A 22,631-nucleotide genomic window follows, 5' to 3' on the forward strand; every position below is an offset into this window, starting at 1 on the left:
CTGTCAGTGTCATAATCCGGCTCAGAGGAAGATTCAAGAAGCATACCAACCACCTGCTGAGCAGTCATTCTACGACTAGCAATAATGATTACTAATAAAGGTAACTTGTCACACAAGTCAACAACAACAATCACTATGTAAAATAAGCAATGAACAAAAGTCACCTTTATCAAAAATACCTATACACTGCAAAACAAAACTACTCACTTGCCAGAAGCAGCTAAACTCACCACCACGTACTCTGCACAGACACAGTATGGATCAACAATATCCCACTAAAAAAGAATGAGAAAAAAAAAATACACATAAGAAAATGAAAAACACATCAGAAAGATTTTTATGCACAAAACACTAAATAAATGCCACTATGACACCTCTTTCAAAAAAATAATAATACATACATTGCAATATTACTCATTTGGAGGACATATAACAAAAAAAATTTTTTCTTACCTAAAAAATGCAACTGCACAAAACTGCAGAACAACCACTGTCGAAACCGCAAACAGGAATCAAAAGCTTTAGACTAGATTTAAAAAGAAGAAAAAAACATTAGAATCACATATACAAAAAATGCAACAGTCCTGCCTAGCTAAGGGGTAGGTGGGCCTAACAGTATAACATCAATAGGGGAGCAACCCTTGCCCTTGAGGCCACCCCCACCAAGACAAAAATAAAAAAAAAATCTGGTGTCTAGTGGCTTCTGCCCCCCTTGGGGACAGATAGGACTAAACACATACTGCTAATCTGCCACTCAAAGAGGGCAGAAAAGGCCACAATCATCCTCCCATAAAGGGGAATGACCCACATCCAAGGGGCAGATCCCCAACATGCCCTAGTGGCCCTACAAAAAATAAAACAGCAGAACTGCCCTTCAAGGTGATACCAAAGGGGATGATGGACGGAGCGCATGAGCAAATCTAACACTCACCCCAAGTCAACCGATCTTGGTTTAATCCATCATCATTGTTTAGCTCACTACACCAACCAAGCTCAGACATGGCCATATGCAAATCAGACTGACCCTGTGCGCTTTGTTTGCCCTAAGTTGGCAGACGTGGGTTCCTTGCTCACTTTGCCACTGGACTTAAGCTAACCTGGCTGATAACGGCTGATTAGCCAGTAACCGGTCTCATTGTGGTTGTTTCCGAGCCAGGGAAGATATGGCTTGGCAGTTCGGGCTGGACTGCTCCCATGAGGCATAGGGTCAGACTAATTTGCGTATGGCCATGTCTGAACTGGGGTGCTGGAGTGACCTACAACCTAACATCATAGGCATACCAAGATGGCAAGGCAAAATATATGTACCAAAAAAGGGTAGTGACCTTCGTCAAAGGGGCCTCCCCCACTACATTTATACAATTGGCACAGTAAGTCAAATAAATTATTACAACTTTTAATTTGCCCCACCAAGGGAGACAAACAAAGCAAAAAGGATGGCCCCCAAAAGGAAGCAACCCTTAGCTAAGAGGACAATACCCAAAACAAATCAAAAAATGTGGCCTTTCTAAAATGGCTCCCAAGAGGAGTGACCCTTGCCCAAGGGGCCACTCCCCAGCACCTCCAAAATTTTTAAATAAACTTGCCACCCCCCCCAAGGGGGGCAGACAAAGACTACCTGATTGCCCACAAGAGGGGAGCGACCCTTGTCTTAGGTGGTCGCTCCCCTGCACAAAAAAACATTGTTGACTACCTGAAATGGCCCCCAAGGGGAGTGACCCTTCCCGAGGGGGCCACTCCCCTGCTCTTTATCCCATTGCATGGTTTTTATTAAAAAACCTAATTCTGCCCCCCCCGGGGGGCAGATAAAGCAAAAGTAATTGCCCCCTAAAGGGGAGCGACCCTTGTCCAAGGGGTCGCTCCCCTAAACAAAAAAAAACATTGGGGCTACTCAAAATGGCCCCCAAAAGGAGAATGACCCTTGCCCAAGGGGCCACTCCCCTGCTCTTTGCCCCAAAGCACAGTTTTAATAATTAAATATTAAAATTCTGCCCCCCAGGGGGCATACAAAGCAAAAGTAAATGCCCCCAAAAGGGGAAGAGACCCTTGCCCAAGGGGCCGCTCCCCGACCGAACAAACACTGCAAAATTGCCCCAAGAGGAGAGTGACCCTTGCCTGAAGGGCCACTCCCCTGCTCTTTGCCCCAAAGCATGGTTTTAATAATTTAATATTTAAATTCTGCCCCCCCAGGGGGCAGACAAAGCAAAAGTAAATGCCCCCAAAAGGGGGAGAAACCCTTGCCCAAGGGGCCGCTCCCCGACCAAACAAACACTGCAAAATGCAAAAAAATTAAAATCCCTGGCGTCTAGTGGGCCTTCCTGCTTCACGATCGCACGATCGTGCAGCAGGAATGCTCTAAAGAGCATCGAAGGAAAGGAAAACCCTAATTTCCCCAATGCCTCTTTAGTTTAAATCCACCCGCTCCAGCCCCCAAACTTAAATGTTTCTCCTCCGACGCGCAGGAAGCAAATGGCTTCCCTGCGCGTCAGAGGAGAAAGGGAACCTCCAATGACGTCAGCGCGCCTCATGCGCTAATGTCATTGATGACGCGGGCGAGGGGGCGGGGGGAAGGCAGGGGAAGGTCTTCCCCTGCCTTTCCCATAAACAAAATTAAGATCGGGCACCCACGGGGGGAGCGCCAGCGCTTCCCCCGTGGGTGGGGCTCATGACGAGCTGAGCTTGTCATGAGCACCCGAGGACTGTATGCCATGACGAGCTCAGCTCATCATTAGCATACAAGGGGTTACATTTCTGTATTCCAAAATTAGACGACATGTATTGTCTGATTTGGAGACAGGAAACAAAGGATTGTTCATTGATGAGATGCATGTTTCCATCCCCTCTTGGTATTTAAGTTGATCTAGGTTCTCCCTGACCTGTTTTTTAGCTTCTTGCTTAACTGGATACTGCCTTGGAGCAATAGTTTTTTTTTTTTTCACTGGATCTTATGGTGATGGGAGTCCTCATCCCATCCCACATGATTTTTATATAATGCTGGAGTCTGGGCCACAGCCCATTTTCTGGCATAGTTGTATTTTTTATGAATAGGAATATGATTTGGGAAGGCTGGCATAATGATCTCCTCGCCATGTGGGCACTCCCTGACATATTCAGGTGACCAGTCTTTTTCAGGCAGAAGGCTTTCATAACCCTTAGATAGTTTTTCCTAAAAGAGGGCTCTTATTTTTCTAGTTATGTCCCCCTCTATCCGGAGTGTTACTTCATATAACTTATGGGGTACACTAACCCTGGTATCGGCAGTTTCAACTTGAATATACTCATTCAAGTCCACTGTCACCAGATGATCCTTCAGGATCTTGCCAGCTATGGTAACTTCTGCTGAGCTGTCCATCATTTTTTGGGGCCACTCCCCGTTCTTGGGTTGTGTCCTCAAGATCCTCGGCATGTCTGATTTTTAGACCTGCTACCTTCTTTTTGGTGAATTGGCTTTTCTTATTTTTTGGGATGTGTTGATCGTCTTTGGACTTCATGCGTTCTTTCTTGTGTTCTGATCGTTCTCTTCTTTCGGATTTCTGTGAGGAAGTCTGAAAAGTATGAAAGGAACGTGTATCAGTATCTTGATATCTATCAGGTTTTTTCAAATTATCCCTGTTTCTGAGGTTATACCTTTTTTCAGAGGGCTCCTTTTGAGGAGACCTATCTCTGGATTGAGAACGCTTCTCTTTAGGAAGTGTCTGTCTAGTATTTTCCCACTTCTTTTTAGGAGTAGTGAGATTGTTTTTAATAAAAACTTTTTCAGGATTTTCTGTAAGTTCAGCCTTTACTGGTTTCCCACTTAAACTATCTCTACCTAGTTCCTCATAGAATGTTTCTATTATTCTGGCCAGTTCATATGGTTGCTCAGTTACATCAAGTTTTTTTTCGTTTTTGGCGGATTGCCACGGATGCTGCTTCACCTTTAATATTAGATAATATTATAGCTGAGACCTGTTTGAAATCCTTCAGTAACTTCATACCGAGAATTAAAGCAGGCTCTGCCCGTATTCATTTTGAATCTGTTTCGGTGATAGGCCATTTTCTATAAGCTTTATAGCTATTGTTTTCCATACATTTTCTGGTATGATTATAGCATCCACGTCGGCTTGTTGGAAACTTGTAACGTCTAAACCTGGTTGGTTTGCATTTACTGCAGCTCCACCGTTCTCGGTGTCGCTATTCGATATTTTGTTGAAAGTCTTGCAGAGCAAGTTTCAAGGAAACAAAGATAAGCTGCACAATATTTTGGAAAACTGTATCCTTCAACGTTGTACAAAACCAAAAACTAATACATAGGATTTTCATCCTACTCAGTTATGGCAGATATTTTACCTTTTAACCCACTCCAGACGTCTATTGGAGTATTTTACGGGAAAAAGGGGTCTCTGTGAAAAGCACGACTGAGTTACTCTAGTATCTAGCGTTAAATTAGTGCCTTACCAAAAGTTGGGCGCCATGTAGTGTAGTTCCTATATTCCCAATAGGCTCTGCGCATTGGAATAATATATCCTATAGATTTGACGTAGTACTTATGTCTACTAGGTCTCTATTGAATATATTAAACTTAATTGTGAGTGCCAGCTAGCTCAGAGGTCACTAGAAACTTTCTTGAATAAACAAGAAGGAATTAGATTCTGACAACCACATAAACATGACAACTTTGTTTCCCCAAGATAAAACGTATCTTCAGAGTTGTGGAAACAATAGATAGATATTTTACTCACTCAATCATGCATGTTTCGTTTCACCAGAGGTGCAGAGAAATAGAGAGAAAGGCGTTTTCAATAAAAGTATTTATTGAACAGTCTTCTTTCTCATGCAGAAGAAATGAACTGCTACAATCGTAATACTGGCTGTAAAGTATAATGCGTACAGGAAGAAGAGTATTATAAAATAATACTGTAAAAGCATGGTATGGTTTCTAAGCCATAAAATACATACATAAATAAACAAAGACTAAAAGTACTCAACTGGTGCTTCTAAAATATGCTAACCCGATGTACCTAACCTAAGTCTAGTACGAGGGAAGAAGTAAGTGAGGTGTAGCACAAGTTTAGTATTCTTTGCCAAGAATCTATCCAAGATTTCTCTTAGGGTCTAATCAGCTCCGTACCTTGGTTTAGAATGAAGGAGGTCTGGTATCTCTCTGTCTCCAGACTCGATTTCCCTACACCCCGCAAGGGGATCTTGGAAACATTGGAGCTGTATTTCTCGGCAAGAGAAAAGACAGCGTCTCTCTCAGTGCGTCTGCTGGAGGGTCAGCTTCCTTCGGCACTTGCTGTAGCGAGGTGCGTTGGGCAAGTAGACAATCGAACTGCTCCAAACCACTGTGTGTTTGCTATGGCAAGTGTGGGCATATTTATACCTTGAAGGTGCCGAGTTTGACGTACAGTTGGACATAATAACGTCATCAAAGAGTCGAAGTTCTTTGAAAACTCAATGAGTTTTTGGACAAATCAATATTCAAGCAAGGGGAAGTCTCTAACTGCTGAAACTGAGTTTTCCAAGAAATCGTTGCAGCTTTTTGGAACTAGTGGAAGTAGCCATGCCTGTATTTGAACTGCATTGGATATGTCTAAATATGGTTATGATTTCTATGATTATTTAAGGACAAGGTGATTTATACCTATATAGGGGCATGAATCGGGAAAATTACACTAGGGTCCTAAAATGCTACACAACTTTAGTATAATGAACGCCTCTTCTTTGCAACAATTTGAAACAACAAAATGGCGGTGGCCAGCGTTTCATGAACAGAGCCATTCTATTTAAGATATCAGATCTGATGGCCTGCTCCATTGTTAGGTCTTGCAACAAACTTGCTGGCTGTAGATGTTTAAATATAAACTACAGAAAGGAATATCTGGGTTATAAAACAGAAATGTGTATCCTGAAACAGAGTTATAGGCAAACTACGAGACTAAAAGCTAACCAAGGAGAATAATCAGAGGCTGAGAAATTCTCATCAGACCACCCAAGTGGCGGAGTGTCTTCATATGAGGTTAGATTATGGATCCAAACAAAGCCCAGACCATCATGTGACGGTATAGTTGTGGATATCAATTGTTATCTCCATCCAGGGGTTATTCTCAATTGGTTGCTGATGAGGTGCAGTGCGTGAAAGTGAGTGAATTTTAAAATTGATTACCAGAACAAAAATTATGTTTAATGGGTATTGTTCTGGCATCAAACATAAAAACTACGCCTGGTAGTCTGACAATATGACTACCCAGTGGAGCTGTGCAAGATGGTCGACATGTTTCAGCCAGGAGGAAGTATTATCCGGCTTTCTTCAGGACCAAATCAAAATATAATGCTACTGCACAAAAAATTATTTTCACCACATATGAGTGTAAGTGTAATTATATAAAATTGTAATCATCCTACCAGGACCTTGGAGCCCCAATGTGCCCTGGTATGTTGAATAATGTGATCCTTACCTACAAAAAAAACATAAGAGAGAACCACATACAAAAATAGTAATTTATACATATGAAAGCCTCTACATTTGCCACTAAAACAGCAGTATTATCTCTATTTATACCCCACAGAAAGATAGATGTTTAAATATAGTCGATAAATAAGTGCTGGTGCTGAGCACCAGCAAACAGCAGCGCAAAGTAAGCACTTGTTTTTACAGTACTCTTGGTTCTACAATTTTAATGATTTTCACAAACGTGCTTGGGAATTTTCAGAAAAAGTTTGCTTCTCCTCCTAAACCGGGTAATTTTTTAATTTAGTCATATATTGCCCTCATTAAATAGTCTGTTACCAATCCACCACACTGGTTCTCTGTTTCTGTGATGTAATTGTGTACATGGAGCCACCGTCCTCAGAGGAGTCACTCTTTGCTTTTGTGCCACACTGCAGGGGAGCCTGTGACTAAAACCCCCCAATAGCAAAAAAAGTTTAAACAGCAAAATAATGCAACATAATGGCATGTTTTTGTAATATTTACTCAAGTTGTGATTTTAAATACAGGCAGGATATGGTTTAAAACTGTACATGGTGAATTTACGATTTTTCCTCATGGACTTACTGATGAACATGTGTGGCAGACTTTGGATTTTTAAACTCTTTTGTCCAGCCATAATGATATAAAGACAATGTAATAGGTGAATTGGTTTGGTGGTGGGTGAGTTAAAAAAACGGAGTTTTAGTGAAAGTTTTTGTCTCAGCACCATCCTTAGAAGTTAGTGTACATCCATGCGATTGTAAAAAAAAAAGAAATGGGAAAGACCCGCGCGTTAGAGGTAAGACCAATTGGTTTAGCCAGTGATTGTTTGAGTATGGTGAGTTATACATAGCTCTGGTATGGTCCCCCTTTTAGTTGAGGCTGAGTCAGCATGCATGCGCTGCTCTGGGAGACTTGCTGTAGTAGAGTATGGAAGAGAAACCCCCCCCCCCCCCCCCCCCCGCTCTCCATCCATATTTTTTATTGGCTTCTGCCTCTGTCCTTCCTAAATGCTGCCATCTGATCCAGCAATAGGCTTGTTAGTCCATCCATAGTGAGGCCTTATCATCATGTGTTTCCTCCCATGGCTACTGGCCCATTTACTTTAGTTATTACACAGTACGTCTTCTCTAGTCTTTCAGAACAAATTTAAATATTGAGTTTCTCACTGCAGATGTTCAGTGAGCAGCTCAGGGAGAGAAGGTGGCATGAGTGGAAATGGGCGAAGTGGAGGAGATCCGATAGAATCAGTGAGCGTGGTAGAGAGTGAGGCAGTTGTCTTCCACCACTTCGGCGCTAGCCGGTATTTCACTTAGCTGAACTTGACCCATTTCACTTAGCTGGACTTGACCCCGGCCCCACCTCCACCGGCGGTGGCTGACTCGCAGTCGTAAGCCGGACCCACCCAGATCAGGCAGATAGCGTTGGCTACCCCACCGTATCTAAGTTGTTGCGGCCCGGTCACGCAGGGGGCCAGACGGTTGCAATGCCGTGTCTCACTTGAGAGCTTCAACCAAAGAAGTAAGTGCCCTAAAAGAGAGTGACAGTGAGCCCGGACATTAATCTTAAGAAAACACTTGTGCTGTCAGCCAGTAAATAAAGCATCAAAGTATTAGCATGCTTTTGAATTTCACAAAAAAGTGCAATGATTGTTTCCTGGCTCTGCTTGAAAGAGCCACAAGCTGAGACACTCTTCATAAGGATAGCCCCCCGAAACATGATGCAGTGTGGTGTGGAAATAGAGGGCTTTATTACTTCTGCACAGCAAGTGCTCCCTTGCTGGAGCGTGCTTTCATGGACATTGCTTGAAAGACCGGGTGTGTTTGAGATTACATAACCCTTCTTCTGGGTATCTAATTGCAGCTCCTCCGCCGTCTGACGAAGGGAAACCTTTCTTAGTTGTCCTCCAAGCACTGGTGAAACTAGCGCTCCACTTGTTTGCATGCCCACAGGGAAGAGCTAACACCATGACCCACCCCTCAGAGTCCGGTAGGGACACCGTCAACGCAATCCTCATGGTTCCGGGAGTGGTGAGGCCCAAAGGGAGATCCTGCACTCTCCTTAACGCTATAGTGCTTTGTTTATTGAAATCCAACCCTGGTGACCTTGGAGGTAGACCCAAGCAATCTTTGCATTATTGTGAAGTGCCCCATGCAGTTGATTTCATGTCCTGTCTTTTGGTTACTTGGATAGGACCTGAGCAGTCCCATGACTTTTCAATATTAGTTACTTGCCTGTTTCTTTCTTAGATGCCCCTGACAGCCTTGCTTTTAACAAGGAATAGTTTGCAAAAGTGCACACACATTGTTCTTCATCACTACAATGAACTGCAGAATTACAGATGTTCTCAGTGGTAGAATTGGAGCAGCAGCCTTTGCAATATCGAATTTTAACTCTGCGTTTCACCTATGTTGAGTCTTTACTGAAATATTCTGAAAGTTCCATCTTCATGTTCAGTGGTTTTTCACGCCATTTCTGATTCTTGGTCGGAAAACAGTGGGATCTTCTTTCCTTTATTCTGCAGGCCGATCTCAGTCCTTCCTCATTGCCTGTAAAAAAATGTTTTTTATATCTCTGCGTCTCACATGTCCACGGTGGTAGAATGAGCTTTCACCACCAACAAAACAACCGCTGGTTACTGTACAGCATTTACATATTAAGGAACCGGATGATGGAAATAAGTGTCAGTTGCTTTAGAAGCTTCACTTCTGCAGGTCAGCAACATCTGTACCACCATATTATTAGAGATATTATTAGAGTGAGAGGTCATTCTATCCCTTTTTCCTCCCCGTCTGTCTTTCCAGTTAAGCTTCCCACCTGATGGTTTAGAGGCGTCCGCTTTTCAGCCCCCCGCTAGAAAAACTGTAAAACTCCCCCCCTCACTTGTCTTCACAGGGAGCCTACACAAACCAGGTAATCTGCGGATCAGTGTGATTTTTTGACTGGCTCCTGCTGGGGAGAGACTCCCTGTCTGGGCCTGTTTGTGTACATAGCCAGTTGCAGCTATCATCACCCACCTTTTACTCTGCATTGGCTCTGTTTTATATTTAGTACTGTTCAAATGGCATGAATGCGTTTGCCACGTTCTCTGAAGATTTCTAATTTAACATGGAATGTAAGAAACTGAGCAACACGCATTTGTCACCTAATGTGCCAGTGACACACCACTGATTGCAAAAAAAGCTCTTAATAAGCACCAGCTAAAACAGAGAAAACGAGCAGAGGGTTCCACCGAGATAACTTCACTGCAAATGCAAACATTTTACATGGCGGTGCATGCCTTTCAATGGTTCTGTGGCTGGCCAAAAGCAACTCATAAGCATCCCTTTTTTTTTTTTTCAACAACCGTAAATTGTCGCACTTTAACAATGGCACCCGTGTCCTCTGTCAGCAGCTTCTAAATACATTTAAGGTCCTAAAGGAATTTGAGAATTCTGAAGAATGTTTTTATGTTGGCGTGTCTTTTAGGTCAATAATTCGTGACTGCTTGTATATACTTTAGTATGTAATTATATATGTATGTACTTTGTGGGCTCTGGAGATCAGCCCTAGGACTTGTCTGCTTCTGCTTAGGGACTTTTAGTATATACTTATATGTGTAGGTACTTTGTGGGCTCTAGAGATCAGCCCTAGGACTTCTTGGGACAAAGGGGAACAAGGGGACCCTACTCACAGCGGAACCAGGGCAATGTGTTTATCCAAAGAACAATGGTTCTTGTGGCATAACAATTTGTACAATATACGATATTAAACAGCTTAAATAAGGAATATTAACTTGTAACAGATAAGGGTTTGGCAAGGAAAGAAGCACACATATGCAAATTTTATAAGAAAGGCTTCTTATATTTCAACTAATGAAAGTGTCCATATTTACAACAGCAACACATATGCAAAAAGTTGTATGTACAAGGAAGTGCAGTGTGTCCCAAGTGATTTCGTGAACAAAAACAGAACAAACACAAATAATAGGTGATCTGTACAATTTTGCGTTATGGATATTTACAAAGGGAATGACCGAGCATTATAATACAGTAATTGCTAACAGTGACTATCTACAATCATAGATCACTGTGCTTAAAGGGTTCTTTCCCTGTGGCGTCGACGGCGTTTCGACCTGCTTGATGGAGGTCTCGTCAGGACTAAACAGTGCGGGACATCTAGGGGAAAGGTGAAAGTGATATTAATATGCATAGTTGCTGTAATAATTAATTATGTGTGGACCAAAAAGGGGGAATTGTTACCTCCTGGTGTCTCAACTCAACGCAACCCATGCGTGATGAAATAATGAAATTTGACTTACAGTGTACCCAGCCGGGCACTTTTGGGAAACAAGATAGAACAGTTGTTAAAAAATATGGTTGTTAAAAAATATATAGCTCGTGCTATAGGAAAAACGCTCCAACTGGGTCATTGATGATATAGAAGAACCCACTTACCACTCTGATTATCGTGGTCCTCGTGGTAATGGAGACGATTTTCACTAGGATCGCCGCAGAGAAACAGGATAATACCTGATAATAAGGGGACTTGCGATTAGAATGGACACCGCCAGCCATGTTAGAGCTTTTCCGCCTCGGTCGGAATGCAACCGCGGCGGAAAAGCAGCGGACGGAAAATATATCCCCCAGCCATCCTAATCTGGCGGGGGGTCTTTTTCCAGTCCGCAGCGGATAATCCGCATCCTCTGGGCCGGCGGTGGCTTCCGCCGGCCCGGAGGATGCGGATTATCCGCAATCCTAATGAGCCCCTAAGTCTTAATTACTCTGTTGGAGAACTTAACTTTAGTTTCAGGCTTTATGACTTGCTACAGCAAATCAGTGGGGAAGGGTAGTAATGTAGATGGGATGGAGCTATTAAGACTTACATTACAATAGATGTGAAGTGCAAGAAAATACTTGAGAATTTACCTGTCTGAAAAAATCAAAGATGTTTATACCTTCAACTTACCGTGGCAATTTGATTAAGGGCCTGATTTAGATCTTGGCAGACAGGTTATTCCATCTGCCAAATTGTTAAATCTCATTATATTCTATGGGATTTATATTTTGGCAGACAGTATATCTGTCACTGTAGTGGCCAAGTAACCCATCTGTCAAGATCTGAATCAAGCCCTAATTGGGACACATTTGATTTGGTATGGATGCAAGTTTAAAGATGAGCTCCATTTTGTAGGTTCGTAAGTGTACTTTAATCTATCTGTTTCCTTATCCACGTACAATATGAAGTCAGAATCATTTCTATAGAATGGGAGGAGGGCGAGAGATAAAAGGTCAACTATTTTTCAGACTATAAGGGAAGGCAGACTGGGTTTATACCCATAGCACTATAAATTGTTGGCAAAAATCCGTCCAGCCTTGAACGAGTAACTGCAGACTTGACTAACCCATCTGCTAACATCATACAAGAATACACAGTTATCTGACTCAGTTATTCCCTCTGGCTTTCTGGGAAGTTTGCTAATCATAGGGGGGGTGTCATTTACACAAAATCATCATGCTTCTGCATCAGTACTTCAGGGACTCTCAACAAGAGAAATTAACAAACATTCCTTCATCACTGACAGAATTAGCATATAAATCAGGCTTCTCACCCAAAAGTGGATCACAAAAGGTTTGCTACATGGCGAAGAGAAGGCCCACTAATGTTGAGACACCTGAATGAACAAGGAGAGGGGAGATAACTGGATCCATTTTTTGATCATCTCTATCTGGCCCTTAGAGATAGATTGAGTTTCTGGCAGATGGCAGATTCAAAATATTACTGGTCCCTCCCAGACATTTGATCCTTTAATATTAATATTTGGTTGCAGTAGCAGTTGCAACCGTATTCAGGTGGTGAAGCGAGGGAGATGGGGGACGAAGGTGGGGGGGTGGAGGATGAGGGACAAAGATTTTGTTTTTAAAGAGAGCACTTACCTGAAGCAGCCGGCCGCCACTTCTCCGTTCTCCATCCTCTATGTTCTTCCTGAAGTCCTGGCTAACCGCAGGAAGCACCTGGCTCCCAGGTTCCCCTTAGCCAATCATAGTGCTGCAATGCAGGATTGTGATTGGTCTGAGTGCCATGGATCAGCCCACTTACTCCTTTCCCCCACTGTGCCCAGCCCTTCCCGTCGAGAACCACTGATTTCAAATGAAAATGAAAATGATAATAACGACTGCAAAGGACCGCAAAGGAAAACTAAAATGATAATAACAACAGCTATCATTATTATGATTTACGTTTTTCAGTGAAGTCAGTGGGGCGACACTCCTCTGCCATAGCGGAGGAGCCGGCACTGTTTGATTGTACTGGAGACAAGGATGAATACCGACTGTTGTCTTCTGCATGCAGGCTGGCAAATTTCTTGCTTTTAGTGGAAAGAGTGGCCATAGCTCAAATATAGTTGGGGTGGACAAGGTTAGGAACACATGAACACAATGAAAAATACATGAACATAATTAAAAAGATGTTTCCTTGGTGCATGATACATGACCAATTATGACAAAATATGGACCACTTAAAGACGTTTTGTCAATAGTGAATCTCAAAGACGATTCTCTACCTTTTATTACTCTGAGATGGTGAGAATGGGGAGATCAATTATGTGTCACCATAAGACTATGGTGGCATCCCTATGATGTGGGCACACCTTAGGTTCTTGATAAGCAAGATTCCACAAAAAATTGATGTGAATGGTTTATTCTGATGTCATCATTAATCTTCATGATAACTTTCTATAATGCTTTCATTTTCATGGTTGTATTACAAATTCGCAATGCCATCAAGTTTCAAAAACTGCTCCAATGCATTTCGGGCCATGGGCCCTTCGTCTGGGAGCTCTACAAGTGCATAAAATATATAGCACTAAGTGTCTGAAATGATAACAGAAAATATATAATGAAACAGCCTACAAGTCACGCAATGCGTAGCAAGCAGGTAAGTAACATTGGAGAGTGGTCACGAGTGCTCGACGTCTAGGAACGAAAACGAGTGTTAGCTAGGGTGAAGTGAATTCATAGTCAGGTTCTTATCCTGTGCAGTGATATTTATAGTGCCTATTATCAAGTGAAGGTTAGAACAATATGTCTTGAACACTCACGTGTCATCCGACGGATAGAGAACCTAAAACAACAAAAATAAAGAAGCTCAAGGTTAAACTTACAGCGATATACTTGTCCAAGTTATAAAATGAGAATGCGGCACGAACTGCCGACTTACTTGATGGTTTACTGGCTCGATGCCTCAGAGGTTCGTAGTGGTCAATCCGGCGTGTGTGGTAGCAGTGTCAACCCGGAAGGGGGAAGATTGTGGTAATAGAAAGGAGAAGTGGTGGATAGCGAGAAAGGACTACGGTGAGGTAAACATTGGTGGCCATATTGGGTGAATGTAAACAGTACTAGTGATAATACTGTGTCGCACGAGTAAAGACTAGGTACATGAGTAGAATATGGTGCATAGGTGAAGCACAAAGGCGTAAATAATGATAAAGTCACAGGGACAGTGGGAAAACATGAGAATAACATGCAAAGTATGTTATCCAACGGTTTTCCTTAATGATCAGACTTTTATCACAGTTTTTTTGTCTAATAGATGGTTTGACAACATCAATCACCCACCAGATCATGTCATTTTCTGAGTGTATTCTTGGATATGTTATAGGAAAAGCAACCGATACCTTAAATATCCAAAATATATCTATGTATGTACCCTGTCCTATGTCAATGTTCATTTTTTGTTCAGAAATATTCTTTGTCTTGAATTTAAAATAATAACTTTTCAGACAAACAAATTATCCTGGTTTCATGTTTTATTACTCATTTACTGTACCTATGATGTTAGTGTGGTAACATCTTGTGTTTCTTACTGGAGGAACTTTTTCATTTTTAATTTAACTAAACAGCCGCTGATTCAATTCAGGTTTTGGTACTTTGATTGCCCCTAAACAAGTCCTAACCAGTGCTGAAACTTTATATAAACAAAACCCCTTGCTGGCCACTTTATATTACATTAAACTCTGCCCGAGCCCGCAAGGGTATATTGGGTTACTCACCTTCTTATACACCCTATGTACATGGGCAGCATTCATAGGAGGCAGCGCCAAAATTAAGACCAGGTAAAACCCGGTCTTAAGTTGGCAAAATGAGGAGAAATTCATTATTTCTCGTTGTTTTTGTTTTTCCCAATTGTGCTGCCATGTGCAGCACACATGAAAAAAGCAAAAAGCCATTGATTGTTTATGTAAAGGAAAGTCCCCCTGCATGTACATAAACAGTCTTTAAATTAAAAAATGCAAGTTTGTGACTTTCATGTGTGCTGCATTACACAGCACACATAGAAGTGACAAAATGGCATTTCAGGATTGTTTATGTGCAGGAAAACAATCCTCCCTTCGACGCAGACACCCTTGCACTATGGCATTCAAGGGGTATTGGGGTCCAGCAGTTGCCCTAAATCCTCATGCATTTGGATCTGGGTTTTGTTGCACTAGGCAAGGGAAACCCCTTACCCATTGATGTATACGTATACAAAAATGCTTCCGAGCAACAAGTAAAAATATTATCAAACTTTTGACAGACATCGATTCGTTTTTTTACTCATTTGATGTGGACTGAGATGAATAGGGATAGACGATCTAGCACGCACACTAAGAACTCAACACTAACATAGAATAGCCACATGAACACAGCCTGACAACCGATTAATGATTCAGACAAGCTTTAATCCTTTTAAACCAATGCCTTGAAAAACCCCGGCTTGTAGGCCAAGGGTGAAATATGTGTTGGCTGACCTATGTTTTTCTGGCTGCTTTATGAATATACACATCCTTTAAAAGACTTGTGGAAAGCACAAACCAAGATCTGGAAAGCATTAATATCAAACTTTACTACCTGTATATTGGAATTAACTCCTTATATTCCATATTTTTACTTGTTGCTCAGAAGCTTTTTTGTATACCCCTGCACTATGGTGCAAGGGTGCCTGTGTCATCGCTACACTGCTAAGTGTTGCACCATCACAGGGGGCAACACAAGACTGCACCATATTGTTGTAAATATGATGCACCCTTGCGTTTCAGAAGTTGCGCAATGTGTTGTTATGCCATGATGGCTAAAACCTCACTCCGCCACTTCTATTGTATATATCTTCCTATGAGTGTTCTGTTATTGTGCTCTTTAATAATCTAACACACAAAGAGTCACTACAAAGGGAACTCCATGTGCATGATTAATTTGACATTAGACAAGAACAGGATCTATTTTAAAAGTCAATACGTTTAGAGTCTATAACTTGTAGTGTATATAAGAAATCAAATGTAACCATATTAACTCAAAGTGAATTCGGCGAAGAATATGATGATATATTTAACTTTTTTAACCACTTTATCATTGATGCAATTACCAACTATAGAGTTAGCCAATAAAAAATAAGTGAAGAAGAGAGGAAAAAGGAGTGAAGCACAAGTTTTGCAGATGTACAGAAGACAACTGGAGACAATGAGAGCATCACAGTAACCATATTCACATGGAATTCCGACTTGGATTTTCCGTTTCATAAATGAAATAGTCATTAACTTCACTTTTCACATAAATAGGCATGTTAGAAGGCTACTGTGCTTGGATTAGGAAGGAATCATTGAAGTAAAGTCAAGAGTGATAATCAACGTTTTGGCGAATGCTATTTGAAAATTCGGAATCATGTCATCTCCCCATTCTCCAAAAGGGAGAGTGGGGGACGCACAACTTAGTTACTGTGGCCTTTTTGAGTTCGATGAAAAATTTACATAGAGAGTGGGGGGCTCCAACCAGGAGGCGTGTCCGTCCAAAACACGTCTCTGAATGAATTCAATTATGTGTCACCATAAGACTATGGTGGCATCCCTGTGATGTGGGCACACCTTAGGTTCTTGATAAACAAATTCCACAAAAAATTTATGTGAATGGTTTATTCTGATGTCATCATTAATCTTCATGATAACTTTCTATAATGCTTTCATTTTCATGGTTGTATTACAAATTCGCAATTCCATCAAGTTTCAAAAACTGCTCCAATGCATTTCGGGCCATGTATTAATTTAACTAAACAGCCGCTGATTCAATTCAGGTTTTGGTACTTTGATTGCCCCTAAACAAGTCCTAACCAGTGCTGAAACTTTATATAAACAAAACCCCTTGCTGGCCACTTTATATTACATGTACATAGGGGGCAGAGTCAAAATCAATGGGTGTTTCAGTGGAACGCTCACCACAACACCCATTGCCCATCTCTTTCACTCTGAGCATAGCGTGAAAAGGGGCCTTATATACAAGGAAGTGTTAAGCCAAGTCAAGTGGCTTAACACTGCCTTGTAAATAAGGCTAAGCCCCTATCATCACTACAACGTCCTGAAAAGTGACGTTGTGGTGGTGATAGGAGCTTTTACTTATGCCCCATTCTTTTTTTTACTATGCAGCTCTCGTTTCCGGTGCTGTGACAGCACTGTGCTTGCCATTCCCTTCTTAAACTTTCCGGCACTGTGTAGGATAGCACATCCTCCTATAAAGTACAAGAACAGGAACAGAAACTATTTGTCATGCTATTACACCCTTACCATAGCTATGCTTACAGCTGTGACTAAGGCATATCTGGTTTCATGAGGTTAGAGGCAGAGTGCTGCGTCTGGCCTCCAATCAGTCCCTGTGCTTAGTTCTCTTGCCTCTTTAACCCCTTGCATGCTGATGACGACCCCCGTTCCTCATGCACTACGGCGCTCGTGTGCTGATGACGGCTGGGGGCAGTCATAAACCCGCCCACTTGCGATTTGCATGCAAGGGGTTAAACAATTGCACATAACTTTATAGCAAATAACTCTGCTTTCTCGTAGCAGACTACATTCACTAGCCTCATGTCGGCCCTTACGTCCATCCCCTATTCCTCCCAAACATCTCAGCTCATTTTATTCATTGATATATCACAGAGGAATTGCCATCCACTGTCAAGACGGCGGTGTTATAATGTATTTATGTCAGGACCCTTTTCATGTGTGTTTGTATCAGTGTTGAGGATGGGATCCAGAGAGCTATGGGAGTACCAGATAGAGAGAGACATACTTTGGTATCATATCTATCCGGTACTGACAGACAGAGGCCTAGATGACTAATCACAGACTAATGGGGAACATCCAATGGCAAGACAGTGTGTGATGCCTTGGGCAGAAGTTCTGTTAACTAACATCCCTCTCTGAGATGGAGGTGTTCACTGGAAACCATAGGGTTTTCTTGTTGGCATTGTAGGGAAGAGAGAGGAACACAGAGAAGAGAGGCAGATGTGTCAAATGCAATTTTTACAGGATATCCCTAAGTTACCTTTCTAAATAAATATATGAGCAAGACATTGATTTTAACTCCATAGAACTGCAGATTTGCTCTCACCATTGTCGCAACTGTCATTTTAAAATAATCCATAAACGCAGACCAAAGCAGGAAACATCCATTGCCTTGTGTTTTTACTATAAAAAGAATCGGGTATTTTGAAATGTTCAGACTGATTACCTAGGGGTCTATGTAGACTTGTAGCACTTATTTATCACATTAAGCATTTCTTTTCATGCTCTGGCACAGCTTTACCTCTTCTGTTCTCTCATCCTGTAGGTCCTGGTGAGGCCAGAGCTCCAGTAGCAGCAGCTGTCTGTGTAGCCGCTCCCAAGCCAAGCTCATCTAGAAGAGGCAGCGGTAGCCGACCCAGAGGACCTCCAGGACAAGGAGTCCAGCGTAACGCACGTGGAACAGACGATAGGACCGGGTTGCAAGGTAGGAGGGCAACTTCAAATTCTATCGTCAGCAATGACCAAGCACCGGTGGTCTTTCCCTGCTTCCCATCTGATGGCCTACCCACAGATTCTCTGTGCAATTGTGCTTCTGAGAATGCTTGCCTGGTGCCCGGCACGTTAGGCAGACAATCAGTCTTTAATTATTGAACTGAGCCTATACATTTAAACCATTACGCAAACTTGGCTAATTGATGCTTTTTGCCCTGCGTTTGTGCTTTCAGCCCTGGGAGGCTACTCTGATCCAAAGATTCAACAGTGAAGAAAGTTTGGCTGAAGTTGGTCCCATTAGTATTTAAAACACATTATCATGAAAAGGCGCTCCTCCAGTAAATATTCCTTGTTTGGACATTTGGACCCTCCTTATAGATCCTGTTCTAAACCTGGTTCAGGCATAAATTGAAATGTATGAATCAAGGTTGCTACTCATGCTGTAATTCTTCACCAGGTGATTTTTCTGTGATTAAACTTCGACAAGCGGCTGTTTAACTTTTTAAGGTGGGGAGACCTGAGGGGTTCATGCAACAAAAATACAAACCCACACACATGCATACTCACACGCTGATACCCTCTCATTCAGAAGAAAACACTCATACAAACTCACATGTTTATACCCACCAACTAATTAGCACAAACATATGCACATACTTATTCCTACCCATTTGCAAGCACGCACATGCGCACATTCACACCCATCCATACTCAAGCGCAAGCACGGAAATACTCACACATGCACATGAGCAGGTAGCGAAAGGCAGAATGCATGATGTTCCGGGAAGGAGTTGAAGGCTTCAGACAGGCAGCAGACATTGCAGAATCCTGTTACCTCCTTTCATTAGTTAGCCTAGCCGAGAATCAGCCCAAAAAAATTGGGCTATTTTAACTCATCACAGGCTGGGGTGGGGTCAGTTAGATCCCACCTTACTCTGCAACTAATTTGGAAATGGCAGCATGAAGTTTCCTTGATTGGTTTTGAAAGTCAATTCTCGCACTTCAGGGTTTAACCCCTTCCATGATGGTGACGGAACCGCTCCGTCACCAGCCTCGGTCGTGCTGTGCTGGTGACGAGCAGTTCTGTCACGGCCCGCTCGGCGCGCCTGCACGACGCTGATTTCACGCCAGCGCGACGTGTTCTATTGAGCGGGTGGGGCTGTGACGGAACCGCTCCATCACAAGCACAGCGTGTCCGAGGCTCGTGACGGAGCGGTTCCGTCACGAGCATGGGAGCGCCGCGCGGCCCCCCCTACGCCCAAGCGCTGCGGCGGAATTGCCGCCACAACAAAGGGGTTAAACCTACAGCTCCCAGTGCTGACTTTATCAGTGACACTTACACTTGTCATTAAGGGGAGTGACACCTTCACATCAGTGCATCAGAAGAATCTGGCTACCTGACATTCACATGATGAGTGCTTGTCGTCAGTCTAACAAAGACTCAATCAATCAAACAGGATTTATGAAGCCCAGCTTATCACCTGAGAGGGTATCCAGGCGCTGAGAGCCAGGCTGCTTGGTTGGAATCAGTTGATTAGCCAGGTCTTGAGTTCCCTTCTGAATTCCTGAAGGGAGGATGAGGTCCAGAGATCGAGGGGAGGCTGTTCAGGACTTTGTGGCGAGGTAGGAGAAATAGCACCCTCTACTACTGCTTTGGTGGATGCAATGTGTATGTGAGGGAGAGGGAGGCAGAGCGTAGGAGTCTAGAGGGTTGTTGGGAGATCAGGCAGTGATTGATGTAAGCTGGTCCTTGGATTTGAAGGGATTTGTAGGTGTGGGTCAGCATCTTGAATTGGCATCTCTTGTGGATGGGGAGCCAGTGGATTTTCTTCAGGTGTGGGATAATGTTGGACTATCTGAGGATGAGTCTGGCTGCTGAGTTCTGAATGGTCTGCAGTATCATCAGGGGCTTTGTGGTAATTCTTGTGTAGAGTGCATTGCCATAGTCCTGGTGACGAGAGCTTGAGTGACTGTGCTCTGATGGAAACTGGGAACCACCTGAAGATCTTTCGGATCATGCGCAGTGTGATGAAGCAGGCAGAGGAGCTTGTGTTGATATGGTTTGATCTGATGTAAACTTATCATGAATTTGATAAATGAGGAGAGCAGATCTCCCACCACCACCACTGTTTGAGGCATATGGATGTGTAACACAACAATCCGCTGGGTATACTTGGTTTAAATTATGTTGATTCAAAGTGTGGCCCACTTGAGATGTGTCTGATGCCTAGAGTTTTGTTCTTAATGTGTCATGTAACATTATCCCTTAGGGAGACGTAAGAATTTTAACTTAATATGATGGCAATGTTTTGGGTTGGAAGGCTGAAGGAATGCTGTGTCACTTACATGGGAGGTTCAATTATATTGTGCTTGATTAGCAGAGGCTCCTCATACCATGTCATGGTGAAAGTGTTGATTAGCTCATGAATGGAGTGAGAAGATGTTAGATAGTTGACTGAATTCCCATGATTAACAAACTTGAGGAATAGTTGGTTCTATTTCTAGAACTGGTATGATCCTCATTTATGTGTCACTCATGGTTTATTGATGATGGCGAATGGTCCTTTCTTCTGTTCAGTGGACCATTCCTAATCTTTTTGGAAAACCCATGTGTTTATTGTCTCGCAGAACTCTAGGCAGTCTTGGAGGCATTGTGCGTTTGACGGAAGAGAGTGGCATTGTTTTTCTGCCTGCATGGAGAAGGAGGTACTAAAGAGCACTTTCTTCTTTTAGGAAGGGACTATAATCAAACGTGCCTTTCTCGAGAAGAGGTTATTTTCTGTATCTTTACCAGTTAACTTGGATGAAGGAAAGCCCCTTACCAAAGATGTCTCCAGTGCAATGCAGAATGCCTTGAAGGTTGCTTGCCTGTCTGTGGGTAGCCAATGATGTGCTCGGGGAACTGAAAAGATATGGTACTAAATGAATAGATAAATGTGTTGTCTTGGAGTCATATTTTGGATTCCTTGTTGCTTTGGAGAAGAAAAAGTGGACATCAAGATAGGGCTCATTAGCAAAATGAAGGTGAGGCATGACAAAATCCGGGTAGCTTGGTAACTCTATGGGAAACCTAGAGGAAGAAACATATATTGAAGAGTTTAAATAGTGTAGAAATTACTTGTGAAGTAGTTTACTTCTGTGTGTGAAGCAAATAAAACAAGATGCATCAACGTTTTCAGATGGTGCAAAAAGCACTTCATGTGACAGACTTATTGGTGGACAGTAGAAAGGCTGAGGTTCATGTCCATTCTCAAGTTTCATTTTTTCTTTAAACCTTATTCTATTGAAGTTTTTAATGAAACGACAAGCTGCTGTACTCATAATATGGTGTCCACCAAGAGCATGTGCATTGCTACAAGAACATCAGTTCAGCAATTGCCAGTATAGCCATTGCATCCCCTAACACACCATCCCAGGGATCCTTCAGAATTAGAAAGTTAAGTTTTTTTAAATATATACTACATAAGCATAACAAACTTCACACTAGAACATTTGCTCCCCATGAGATCTTTAGAGATTTGCAAGAATGCATTCAATAAAAATATATGGACCTTTAAATAGTTCCCTCAACTAAAACAAAGGCAGAGATTTCAACGTTACATAGAAAGAAAGCAGTAAAAGTACCTCGCATAAATAGTCAAGTACTGTGCTCCAGACATTATCAAATTTGCAACATTTCCGTGTTAAACCAAAAGTGATCTACTACATGTCCAAACTATTTCAGATGCATCTGTAATGCTAAGCCAATGTATGAGTTGAAGGCTATTTATACTATTGGGATGAGAATATGCTCCTTCCCTGAGTGCCTGAAACTGTTGCGATATATTAATCCAGCATGCACTCAGAAGCCTAGGCCCATCACAGAACCTGCCATGTGTTTCTTTTAGGGCCTACTTGGTTTACTCCTATTTTAGTTAGGTGGCACCTTTAGGCTGCTTTGCACACGTCATGCTTAGCGTGTTAATGCTTGTGCCACAGCATTATTTTAGGAAAATACTGTATGTGTTTTGTTATTGGTACAGACCGTCTGAACATCTTGTTGAAGGTCAAACAACACTGTGCCCCATCATTCTTTGACTGGTTAGCAAACATAGCTCAGCATCCAGACACAGCGTACAGTCACTGCTGTTCTCAAGAAGACACCTTGTAACATATACACTGAGATGTGCCATTTTGAAAACAGAGAGCAGACATTCTATCATAACAAAGGCCCCAACACGAGAGAGCTGCGCCTGCTGAAATGTAGAACAACTATCCATGCATGACAGGTGTGGGATTTGCCACTAATCCCAGAGAGCTATTTTATGACACTGTTTCCACAGTGAGGGTAGGCTGCGGTGGATATATAATTCAACATGGTAAGGCTTCTTATTGTTTATAGTTTACTTGTAATGCTCTTCACTCTGT

This window comes from Lissotriton vulgaris, chromosome 3_1, assembly GCF_964263255.1.
Source record: "Lissotriton vulgaris chromosome 3_1, aLisVul1.2, whole genome shotgun sequence".
NCBI classification, from domain to species: domain Eukaryota; kingdom Metazoa; phylum Chordata; class Amphibia; order Caudata; family Salamandridae; genus Lissotriton; species Lissotriton vulgaris.